The sequence below is a fragment of the Clupea harengus genome, chromosome 7 (genome assembly GCF_900700415.2).
Source record: "Clupea harengus chromosome 7, Ch_v2.0.2, whole genome shotgun sequence".
Classification (NCBI taxonomy): Eukaryota; Metazoa; Chordata; class Actinopteri; order Clupeiformes; family Clupeidae; genus Clupea; species Clupea harengus.
In genome coordinates, this window is record NC_045158.1 from 6,312,799 (window position 1) to 6,325,236 (window position 12,438).

Consider the following 12,438-nt stretch of genomic DNA (forward strand, 5'->3'; position numbering starts at 1 on the left):
TCCCTCTGCCTCTTTCTCTCTATGTGTCTCTCTCTCCTCTTCTCTCTCTCTCTCTTGCTCTCTCTCTCTTTCTGTCGCTGAATCCTAGAACTACAAGGGGTATCTGAAATAGATTAACAGCTTCCATCTTCCTTCTTCTGCCCAGTCGGTGTGAAAATTACTTTTCCATGCCTTACTGAATGCTCATATCAGTGTTTTTCTGTTTTCCCTTTTTATTTATTTATTTTTTCCTTTTTTCCCTTTCCTCCTCTTTGTCTGGGGATGTTCAGATCTCCAGCACTGTAACGCTTATTTACATTCCACTCATAGCTGGGTTCCTCTGCTGCGGCACAGACTTTTCCGTAGGCCGGCGACAGAACACCAGCATCCGAGTGGGCTTTTGTGAAGCTCAAAAAAGGGTTTGTCAGCCACTAGTCATGGGCATAATTTATTCTAGAAAATGCATCATTCACTTTTCAGAAGGAATGAAGGAGAAAGGATGGTCAAAGCTTTCGTTTGAGGATTGTGGTAATGTTATTTACATTTTCTGGTCAAGTATATTGAAAAACTCTAAGCTGTATATTGTGTATATTTCTTTGTGTGCAACCTTCATCTGTGGTATAACATACTGTATATATCATAAATGAGAACAGTATGTACAGAATGCACAAACAATTATGCACCAATATATATATATATATATATATATATATAGCAGTAATGGACAGTATTCACCAGTAACTGCAGTACTTTAATTATTTCAGCTGATCACCACAAATTAAAAACGATCATGGACACAATGCAAACATTATGGTCTTGTCTTTGAATGACAACACAGCAATTATGGCTGGATTAAGGAAAAACCTTGTAAGTATTTAAATTGAAAATGAAAAACACCCTTCTTTGATTGATGCCTGTACCTTTGTTTATTTGGTGCGCTAAAGGTATCTGTTTTTTCGAGTGAAACTTTTGTATTGATAAATTCATAGACTGGACCTTTACAGCCCTATTATTTCCAGACTCTGGCGCTCCTTTTTACTTAAACTAATTAATCCAGGACAGATGAAACCACATAAAGAGGAGGTATAAAGCATGTGCTAAGAATTTTATACTGTCAACAACCCAGCAGAGAGCCAGAGACAGGGACTCAATTTTAAAATGCAGCCAGGCTTGTAAATCTCTTGATGTTCTCCTAGCATGGGCGGAAGATAAGATGAAAAGATTGAGAGTTGGTTGAATGTCATTTTTATAAAAGTAGATCTCCCTTTTGTTGTCTCCTCTTTTGCTCCCATTTCTTTCTGCATGGCCATCCAAACTGTTCAATTTCTTTCCCTCTATCGCGTAGGAAAAGGCCGTTTTAAAATCTTCACTTCAAAGAATGCCTTCCCCGCGCATCGGCGTAGATCAGTGCACAATGCAATAATTTCTCATCTCATTTCACACCCACTCACAATGTAGACACGCCAGGGAGGCACATTCGTACCTCTCCTACATTATCAGAAGTTTAAACAGTGGGAAGGTGTGCAGAGATGTTTAAATGTGGGTGTGATATGCACCAGTACCCCTCAAACATTTACAATGTTGACTATTTTCTTTCATTAGATGGAGGCTACTGAAGTAGACTGCCTATGATTGTATCTATAATGTGAGATGTTTGGGGGTAGTTGAGATATGGTGGGCATGTTGTAGTAAGATGAACACCCCTACAGGATGGATGGATGCTCATCTGTTTCACATGAATGGTTGGTATGTGTAAAAAAGAAAATCAGCCCTGATTGGTATAACAAAAACATTCGAACCAGTGATGCACAAGGCTTAAAGAAGCAGTTGGACCACCAGTAACACAGTAGAAATGACTGGTAAATATTTGATGAGGAAGATTTCATGAACCAAACCTTTTATTAATCTCATTGTTTTTGGGCTTCAGTATTGAATATTTTTGGACTTTTTTCTGTTGTAGATGTAATATTCTGTTTGAATTCTCCTGGCCTCCTCGCAGGTTCAGAAGTGTTTCACAGCAAACATGTGCATGAGGCCCTGTAATGAACTGAAGGCCAGGGACCAAGTCAGCTACCATTCATTACGTTTCTTACCCACAGGGCTTGGGAAGGTTACTTTTGAAATAATAGGTTACAGGTTACTCAAACATGAAACTGAAACATGTAATAAGCAATGTAGCCATTTGAATTACTTTATCAAGTCATTGCTTTTGATTACTTTTTTATTGGTAGATGAGAGGTGGTGCAAATTCAAACAGGAGAACCAATTAAAAACAACGGTCAAGATTTGAGCGCCTACGGCCAAATGAATAGAGCCTGACTAGATGGTGAAATGATGCAAAGCAACAGAATGAATGTTATATTCTACATATAAGCTTTAAAGCTTTCCATAGTAAGGAATATATTTGGATCCAGCCCCTTTGTCATCACTAACACTTTGATCAGTAATTTAATGACATATTTTCTCTCAGTAACTGTAACGAATTACATTTATTTTGTCATTTAATTAAGTTACTCCATTACACGTAACAAGTTCCTCCCCAGACTTGCTTACCTAGAACTGTAACCAGGCCTGAATAGATCCAATTGCCTTAACCGGTTCCATCTCTCCACTAGCACCAACTCTAAGGAGTCCTTACATCACTCTCCACAGTCATCACGGCCGTATTTTTAGTCCCCACAAGATCTACAGTGCCTCCTCCTCTTCCCCCCTCTGCTTTTTTTTATTTGTGAGGTCCCTGTCACTTTGTTTCTGGTATGGATCCTGACTCCGTTTGTTATGTCTTTGAGTAATGGCCGGCCAGAACAATGGCCTCCCAAATATTATTGAGCAACCGAGCACTGTCCTGCTATCTCGCCATCGCGCCATTTTTGTCTCTCTGCGTAGCCGCTATTCTCTGTCTCTTTCTCTTCATGCCTGCTCAATATATAATCCATTTGAGGAGTGTTAGATGAGGTGGGGTGGGGTGGGGGACATGGGTGGAGGGTGTGTGTGACGGGGGGGGGGGGCTGCTCGTTGTGGGAGGTGTGAATAATGAGCCATCCTCTTAACACTTTAATCAATGCTTGATTAATATTTATTCATTTTCCTCTTGCAGGAAGGCTATTGTAATGGAATCGGTCGTCTGTTTCCTCCTCCAATTGATTGTAGGGGAGAGGGCTTATTATGCAGGACTGCACCGGACCGGTGCTACGCTTACATGTCAGACCAGGAGTCTGTGACCTAGCCGTGACATCTCGCTATCTCCCATTTATAGTGCCTGCCCCATTGTGCTTGTTGGACAAGCTTCCCAATTTGAGGCTTTTCCAGTAGATGTTGTATTGTATTAAAGTGTTTCTGCCATGTTTTTGTGATACCTCTTGCAAACAACAGAACACCACTCAAATCCACAAGTTCTGAATGTTTGGCAATATATGGGAATGAATAGTTTGAGCACAAGCAACTAAATATGTGGAATTTTTGTTAGTTGCAGCTAAGGCTATTGACAGTACTCGCTATCAAATCCCTATGCTCTATAGATCTTGAAAACATGACAGCATAAAACATGTTACTAGCTGATCTACAGGATGTACTGTATATGCCCATGTTCTTGGACACAATACACCACATACACATGTACTGACACAGCCCAGAAACTCATTGCATTGTATGGAGACAGGAGAGGCTGGCTTTCCCTGTGCCTTAATCAGATGCATGAGATCCCCTCTGCTGAATGAAATTAGCTCCACGCTCCTGTGTCTTCACACCGCCAGAGCTGAGGTGAGAGCCTGTTATAGCACGTCAGGTCTGCAGTGCCAGGCCCCGACACTCGCTGGCCCAGGCCTCGGCCCAGACCTCACACCGCTCATCCCTCTCTCCATCCCCCTCTCCCTCCCTCTCTCCCTCCCTCTCTCCACTGTGCTCATTAATAACATAGCCTTGAGACAGTCAGTGGGATAAAAGCTGTTTGAGAAGCTGAAGATCAGCACGTCTTTTTTTCTGCTCTCTTTTTTTTCCTGCTTTCGGCAGACCGATTTAGTTGTAATATACCTGATTCACTTGGGGCTTGATATGTTTACTGGGCTGCCACGAGAAGGCTCTGGGTGTATGGGCTGTAACATACATCTTTATCCTCCTGTTTCCCCCCCCCCCTCTGTCTTCTATTCACAGCCATTTCCTTTGTCTCGACCTTTGATTTGCGCATAATTTGCAGAGACAGCTGTATGTGAAATCACTGGCAGGTGTAGTGATTTATGGCTCGCCATTGTCCTCTGCTTAGCTCAGACAGTGAGCTCAGCCGGCTCTGCATGTTGTACATCCTTACCTGAGAGGAGGTGCTCAAAGATGGGCCAGTCTTGGCCACTGCGAGTGTGGCTGCCTGTGAGGTGTTTAGGAAAAGGACACAGACACAGGCACCTACTGGTTTCTACTCTTTCCTGTCAGTTAGATTGGCGAACCTTTGTGTAATGGAGTGAGCCCCATTTAGTTCAAGTGTGCTTTTCTCCACAGGGTGCTGACTCCAGACAAAAAAAAACAGCAGTCTGCTTGAAAAGCAGTCGCCGTAATATTAATTGTAGCACAAACCACATCTAACCAACTATGGCTGGAATTTACTGCCATTAGCATCTATAAATGAGACATGACATCAAAGGCGGCATCAGTTGTGCAATGATGTTATGCAGAGCCTTTAGGTGTAACCACACTAAGCAGTGTGCACATAAACTCATTCTTGTGTGCAAGGCTGTATTTCTGTAGTCTATATTGTATGTGTAAATGTGCTTCTAGATTGATCTGGGATGTTTGACTGTTTTTTATCTGTCAGTGAGAACACAGCTGATAAATAGGCATGATACATTTGTAATTTGTAATTCCGTCCGTTTGTCCCTTTCTGCCTCACATGCAACTTTTAACCATTCAGATCTTTAACGTGCCCTGATTCATTCACCTGACACAAACACACACACACACACACACACACACACACACACACACACACACACACAGGTGGAAGCACTCCATCCCCTAAGACAACAGAGCTGTGACCATCACTGCTAGCACACACTTGAAATGACATCAATCTGTCAGACGGTAGGACGACAGCACATCATCCGTCACTAGTTAGCATGTATGTCAATACTTCAGGAGTGATTCACATGCAGAAGTGTTAGCGGCTGTCATGAAACCACCAGACAGATAATCTGCTGCATGTCCTACCATCCCTTTTGACAAGGACACAGACAACAGTTACACTCATAGCTAAATAGAAATCATATGGGCGTAATGTTACCAACGCCAGCAGCAATGAATGAACTAATGAATGAACTAAATCATTGTCATCAATGCAACACAACTATTGTGAGCAATTAAAATGATTATCTGCCCAAATTCCAGCAGAAAAAATGTATACAGTCATTCCAAATGCATCACGGTGCATGCATCTCAAACTTCCAATGGAAAAGTTTCGCAGGTCTCCAGTGACGGTCTTTTCAAAGTAGCAGCCAAAGAGGAGCTGTTTCCGAGACATCAGGTGTGTTTTTTCACACTGAACTAAACTTAACTTGTGTTCGCACCCCCAGTCACTGCTCATCTCTCCTCGTTTCTATCTCTGATGGCACACATTGAGGAATTGTGTACGGCCTCATAGCCCTACATTAAACACAACAGCACAGATGGTATCACTGTCGTGTCTTTGTAAGATAATGGTTGTGGTGGGTACAATGCACTGGGGTGCAAGATGAATTGAGCACAAGAATGCACTGGATTCAAGATTAAAAACTCAAAGTCTCCATCTTTGTGTGTCGGTGAAAAACACCCTACCTGCATTCACTTCTCACCGCCTGGTAAACCTTTTCAGTATTCTGTATCTGGGGGGTGGGCATGGATGGGGATCCAGTGCAAAGCTGGCAATGCACTGAGTTGGAGATTAAAAAATGTTACAGCTTTCATCACTATTTGGAGGTCAGGAGCAGCTCCGCTCGCGTGAGGAGTGGGGAAGTTATGAGGCGGCTGAGGAGCTCGCCTTTGGACAGATGTACGCTGGAAGAGAAGGAGGTTTGTCACCGCTGCGGCTTCGCCCCGGCTGGGGCGCTTGCTCCACACAGGCGTGAGCATATTGAAATGATGCAAACCACCAGCCGAAAGCACTCCATCATTCTGAGGTTTTCATTTTTATCTGTTTTCGGCTGATTTATTGTTGGACGCTGGCTATCTATTACATTAAAAATGGCCTCTGAGCAATCTTACTTTTTATTGGAGGAGACACATCCCTTCTCTCTTGCCTTCTTCTTCACTCTCGTCACTGGTTGGCCCGTAAAACTGTATTTTCGCTGCCACGTGTTGGTGAGATTTGAGGTGTATTCCTTGGAAACAAAAGCAGAGGTTTATAGGTGCATTTATAATGTAGTCTCAAGGCGCTGAAATGCACTCCTTGATACAAGGCTAACGCTGATATACTGTAATTCAGTAAACATTCCATAAAGTACACCAGAAAGTTGTGAGGCAGTTGTTTTAATTAATTGTGCAAATGCAATTACAACGCATCTTGTACCTGTTACAATCTGTTCCTTCATATATAAGGTGAAGTTTACACATTGCAGATTGCCACAAACCAACCAGCTGCTTTAAAAAAAAAAAAAAAGGTATGATATGACAATCCGACGCAATTATGGAGAAGATTCACAGTCTCTTGTTCAGTTTAGTCATGTTGAGTTGCTAGTGTCTCACTCTTTTCCACCTTCCTCTGTGACTGTCCAAGACAATCACGCCAGTGTAATCACTGCCGTATTTACAGACAATTCTACTCAAACCACTTAGCAATCACAGTACAGAGGTGATGCTCTGATAAAGGGAATTACTTCACTAGAAATTGTATTTATTTTCCTATGTCTTCCCATTTCCTTTCCCTGCATAGCCAAACCTAAATAATCCACCTTGCTATAGACTAGAGAATGTGACCTCTATAAAGATGTGGTGTTCGCAGTTACATACAGGTTTATCTCTGCACACTTACATTTTCTATGTTTCACAAAATGCCACCAACAGAACTGTGCACCCATCTTGGAAAAGAAAAACTAAGAACCCGGCCAGCTACGTTGGCCTGACTGGTAATGAATCAAAAAGCACACATTCTCAAATGCTTTATGATTTCCACAGAACACAGTCTGCAAATATGCCTTTGTTCCACCACGTGAAAAGCCAGACAGAAAAGAAATATTTAGAGCATCCAGAGGGGCCAGCCATGCATTTTTACAAAGAGCCATGGGGTGGGCGCTGATTAATATGGCGGAACACCAGGTGGGGCAGGTGCAGGTCCATTTCTCAAATGCATAAACAGGTGTGGGTCAGCGAAAAGTGACCTGAACTTCGGGGCCACATGGTGACAAGAGAATAGGAAGCTGAGCGCAAGCTATCAGAGGGGCTAATTTAGATGCCTCGTGATCTGTTGTATCCTGCTGGGGCAATTTTGCAAATGAGTGTATAAGATAACTTGAGGAGATTGTACTCTGTTCCATCATTGCTGTGTAATGTCACATCAGTGATTGGCTTAGACACCTGTGCCATTCGTTTTGGTAGACAATGAGAGCTGTAGACCTAATGGCTGTTCCGCGGGAGGGAATCACCGCTTTACTGTCTTTCAGAAAAACTGTGAGATAATCTTTGAGCTTGAATCATAATGTTTTTTTACTCACTCCCCAAAGTATATCACCTAGAATTTTGGGGACATTTTAAGGATTTGAGGTCAGAATAAGTCTGTATTCAGTAAGCATTTTCATAACAGGTCTCATGATAACAATGAATGCCTTGTCACTAAGTCTCCTGTTAGCTTTTACACAATGTCTTCAGATGGTTCATTTCATGCTAATTAGACATGAAACATGAAAACATAAAAGGATAACATATCCCCCACTAGGATACTTCATGCATTTTTTAGGTATCTTCATAATTCAGGTTTAGTATTGTGTGCTGTAGTGCCTTGAAATGCACTGGCTCACAAGCAAGATCTCTTCAGTGTTCCCTGTTTTTTGTATATACTTCCCAGATTGGAAGGTCTCTGAATCCACCTTTACTCACTCAGTCTAGTAAATGTTATATCTGTTGATGTGGGCTCCCACACAGCTTCTTATCCATTTATTTTCAGGGCCTCTTCATGCAGACAAAGTATGCAACTGGACAGTGGTTCCTCCTGCTTGAATATCTTAAGAACCCTTCCATGTTAAAAATAGAGAAATCAAGAAAATGACATGAGACCCTTGAAGTAACTGTCCTGGGGCCTCATTTATAAAACGTACTTACGCACAGATTTGATCTGAGAGTGTTCGTGCGATCAAATCCACGTCTAAGTACAGATTTATAAAAACTGTCTTAGACGTAGAAAAGGACGTATCTCTACGTCTGGTTCTAGTTTGTGTAAGTACATTTCCTTGTGGCAATACTGGAGTACTGCAGGAATTCGGAACTCTACGAGCGCCGACACGCAGTTTCATCATCATCATCGTCACCACCACCGTCACCATAGGGCTAATGGTAAAAGGCCAAATGAATGTTTCGCTCAATAAAATCAATTAAACAATTTGAATAATTCATACATGAATGAAATTCACGTCTAATAGGTATTCATTTTAATTCCACGCGTGTAAAACATTTCGCTCACTTTATAGCCTATAAAAAGCCTGATAGTGACAGTTTTCAGTAGGAGATATGGCTGCTTTGGCGTTGTTAGAGGATATTATCCCTCTGTGTCCGAAATGTATTACATGTCCATACAGTGCCCAGGAACAGCGAAATGTGAAAGAGGATTTTCTGCGTAAAACAGGGTTCCCAATGGCTTTTCACTCCGATTGCGCACACTCAGACAGCCTAGGAAGCCCACTTCGATACAGCACATGCCCGTGCGCGGTCGGTAGTGGAGCGCAGCATAGGCATGCTGAAGGGAAGGTGGCGATGTTTGGATGCATCGGGAGGGAGACTGCTATATGCCCCCGAAAAGGTTTGCCAGATCATCCTAGCCTGTTGTGTGCTACACAACATCTGTCTAAGCCATGGCATAGAGGAGAAGACGAAATGCGCATGGACCAAGATGACCACCCTCCCATCCCAGCTGACTGGAACACGCACATCACTGCGCTGAGAAGACGGGAGCTGATTCACTAACTATACCAACAGTATAAGAATAAATGCACACATGTTCATTTTCTTCAGAACGTTTTATTAAGGCACGTTTGTTCAAAGAACCCTCAATAGCGGACAGAGTTCGGCAACAATCTCACTAACAGACTCATTCAAGTCCCTTTGTGAATGAGAAGAGGAAGCTGGTGATGGCCAACGAGGCCCCGATGCTGGTGCAGCAGGTGCTGCTGCCGCAGATGCGGCTTCTGGTGCTGCTCGTTCCACAGGTGCGGCCGCTGGTGCTTCGGAGACGTGTCTTCTACCATGCCACATACTTTGCTTTTGCCATTAGCCTACGCCACCTGACAGGCTTTTGAACAATGTTTTGGCCCGCATCTGCTCTTCCATCAGCAGAACGTCGATTTAAACCTCACTATAATTCTTCTTTTTACATGTTTCTTTCTTGCTTGCCATTGTCACAGAGAGTTTGTGCATTGAGGATGCGCTCCGTTTGTGCATTGATAATATCCTAATTAGATTAAGTAGGGGCGTTTTGAGGGCGGAGATTCAGCTGCGCACAATTCCACGATCATTTGTGATTTATAAATGCAGGAATGGCGTACACGTGTTTTTTGGGCGTACGTTCGTTTTCTGTGAATAACACTTACGACCATTTCAGAAAACGTCTGAGATCAAATGTAGGATGGTTTCTACGCAACATTTTATAAATGAGGCCCATAGTGTTCAAGGCTTTTTAGTGTATATAAGAAAATATTGCACATTATACTTTGAATGTTTTAATACACATAGAATCACATCACAATCACACATAGCACACCAGGCCTGTTGCTGTAATGGTAATCACATGCAGTATTTACAGTTAGAAACGACATAAGTTTGAATGACAAGCTTCACAGCATCCTTACACATGTATGGCTGAATCTACAGTCTAAGGCCGATTATCAGTCCCTCCGGGATCTTGCGAGGGTTTGTTGCAATCATTGCAGCCGAAAGTGACTGCATTTGCTGCAGGAATTCTCTAAAATTGCCAATTTAAAAAAAAAAGTTTTCTGTTTAATTTCTGGCGGGAATTCCAAAAAAAGTTTTATCCCGCCAGGATCTTGCAAGGATTTGTTGTGATTGTTGCGGCAAAAGTAACTGAATTTGCAAATAAATAAAACATTTTGGAAGATGAAAATATTGCCACCCGCTGTTGCGGTTTGTGGGAAATCCTTGAATCTGTGAAAATGCAAGATCCTGGAGGCACTAGACTATGGTTGGCTTCAAGGCTTGATTATGGCAGTGACACCTTCTATCTGGGTCCCTTTTCAACACCTTCCCTCTCCATTGTATTTGTGGTTGAGAAACTGGATGTAGTTCTACTTCAAATGACTCCTATACATACCTACTTACCTATATGCTCCACGGTGATCCATTTTGCACCAGAGTGTTTAAGCCTTATCAAAAAGGACTTTTCCCTTAACATCAGCAAAACCTGCCGTGTAGAAAAAATGTTTATATTTTCGAGTAATGCATTACTAATGCACCCACTTCCTCCTGTCTAGAGGGTTCTTGGGGGCCTTTTTATTCAAAGATGCGTTTCAATCATACGCTGAGTTCAATTAGCATGCTGCTCTGGCTTCAGAGAGATGGAATGTGATGCGGGGGATGCCGGTGATTCTGCTTTCTTGTGACAGGCCCCGGCATCATTAGGGACTTTGCATGCAGACAGTGTGACAAAGTGTCATTTCACATGACTACTGATGTTGCGGAGTGTCACCTGGAATGATTCTCTCTAATCAAAGGCTTGCTTTTGGTGGAGGCCTCCCTCAGATCATCAGAATGAGTCAGAATCTCTGTGCAAAACACGTATGAAGACACACACACACACACACACACACACAAACACACACACAAACACACACACACACACACACACACACACAAACACTCACACACAAACACACACACACATCCAAAATACACATACCCACACAAACGAGACACATGCCCGCACACACTTACGGGCATGTGTGAGTGGACACATAGAAACACACAAACAGAAAGACACACAAACATGCACACTCTCACTCATGTTCATACACAGGTACACACACACACACACACACACACACACACACACACACACACACACACACAGAGAGAGAGAGGTGTTGACTGAATTATCCATATGTATGAATGCAAAATCACTCACATTTGAATTGGATTTTTCCCCCCCTTCTCTCCTCTGATGTGCAAAAAAATGAAATGGAAATATTGATTTCCTCACTGTGTGTTTGCCACTGCCATTTGACATTTTGTTTATGTGTCTCCCACATGAAGGAAAGCACAACTGCGTATTTTGAGTCAGATTGTGACGTGCAGAAAACCCAAAGTGTCATTTTGCAGGGAAAATAATAAGTGCACCAGCTGTCTCTCTGGCTCTGGCCCTTCCTCGGAGGACACAGTTGGTAGGTTTTTATAGTATAGCATCCCGCCACCACTGCTCTTCTGTGTTATTCTAATTCGAACAATAGATATAATGAGGCCAAGTATAAATGGTGTTTGTTCAAGTGGGTCATTTATTATCAGTGAGAAGCAAAGGAGCAGGCAGAGGCATTTGAAACTCAATTTCCACTCACACAGACTGTGCCAAGGTAAGAGATATACTGAGGGTGTACGCAGTATATATTCTGTGTATGATACGCTTACTGAAGAGGCATCATCTCTGTGTTATGTCCAGTCCTGCTTACTAGTTAAGTTTTCCTTATATTATCGTTTATTCTTCTGTTCTGTGTTGTGTTTGTTTACTCATCTCTCCTCTCGTTTCAGACTCCTTACGCCCTGCTTGTGTGTGCTCCGCCTTGTTGATAGTCTGCCCCTCCTTGATTGTTTGCACCTGTCCCTTATCACCTAGTGTATTTAGTCCGTGTGTGTTCCAGTGTCTCGTTGCCAGTTCGTCTTAGTTTCCTTGTGTTTCTAGCGTCCCAGCAATTTCCATGTGTAGTGATCTCCTAGTAATACCGACCTCTGCCTGACCCACGACCGTCTACCTTTGTACCGAACCTGAACCGGACCTATACCGAATCCTGCCGCTGCCTGCCCCCTATTGGATTTCTTTGCTTGTTATTGGACTGCCTTACGTGTACCGAACCCGATCAGTAAACGTTTATTCTACTTACCTCTGTCTCCGAGTCGAGCACTTGAATCCAAATGTTCATCGTACATTACACTCTGTCTCCAATGGTCCTTGGCCATGCAATACTGTAATGTAACCACAGACCCAATATTTACATTTATTCATTTATTTAAAACACACTTTTATCCAAAGGGACTCACAGTACAGATAGACTGGAACCTGTGATTGGACCTATG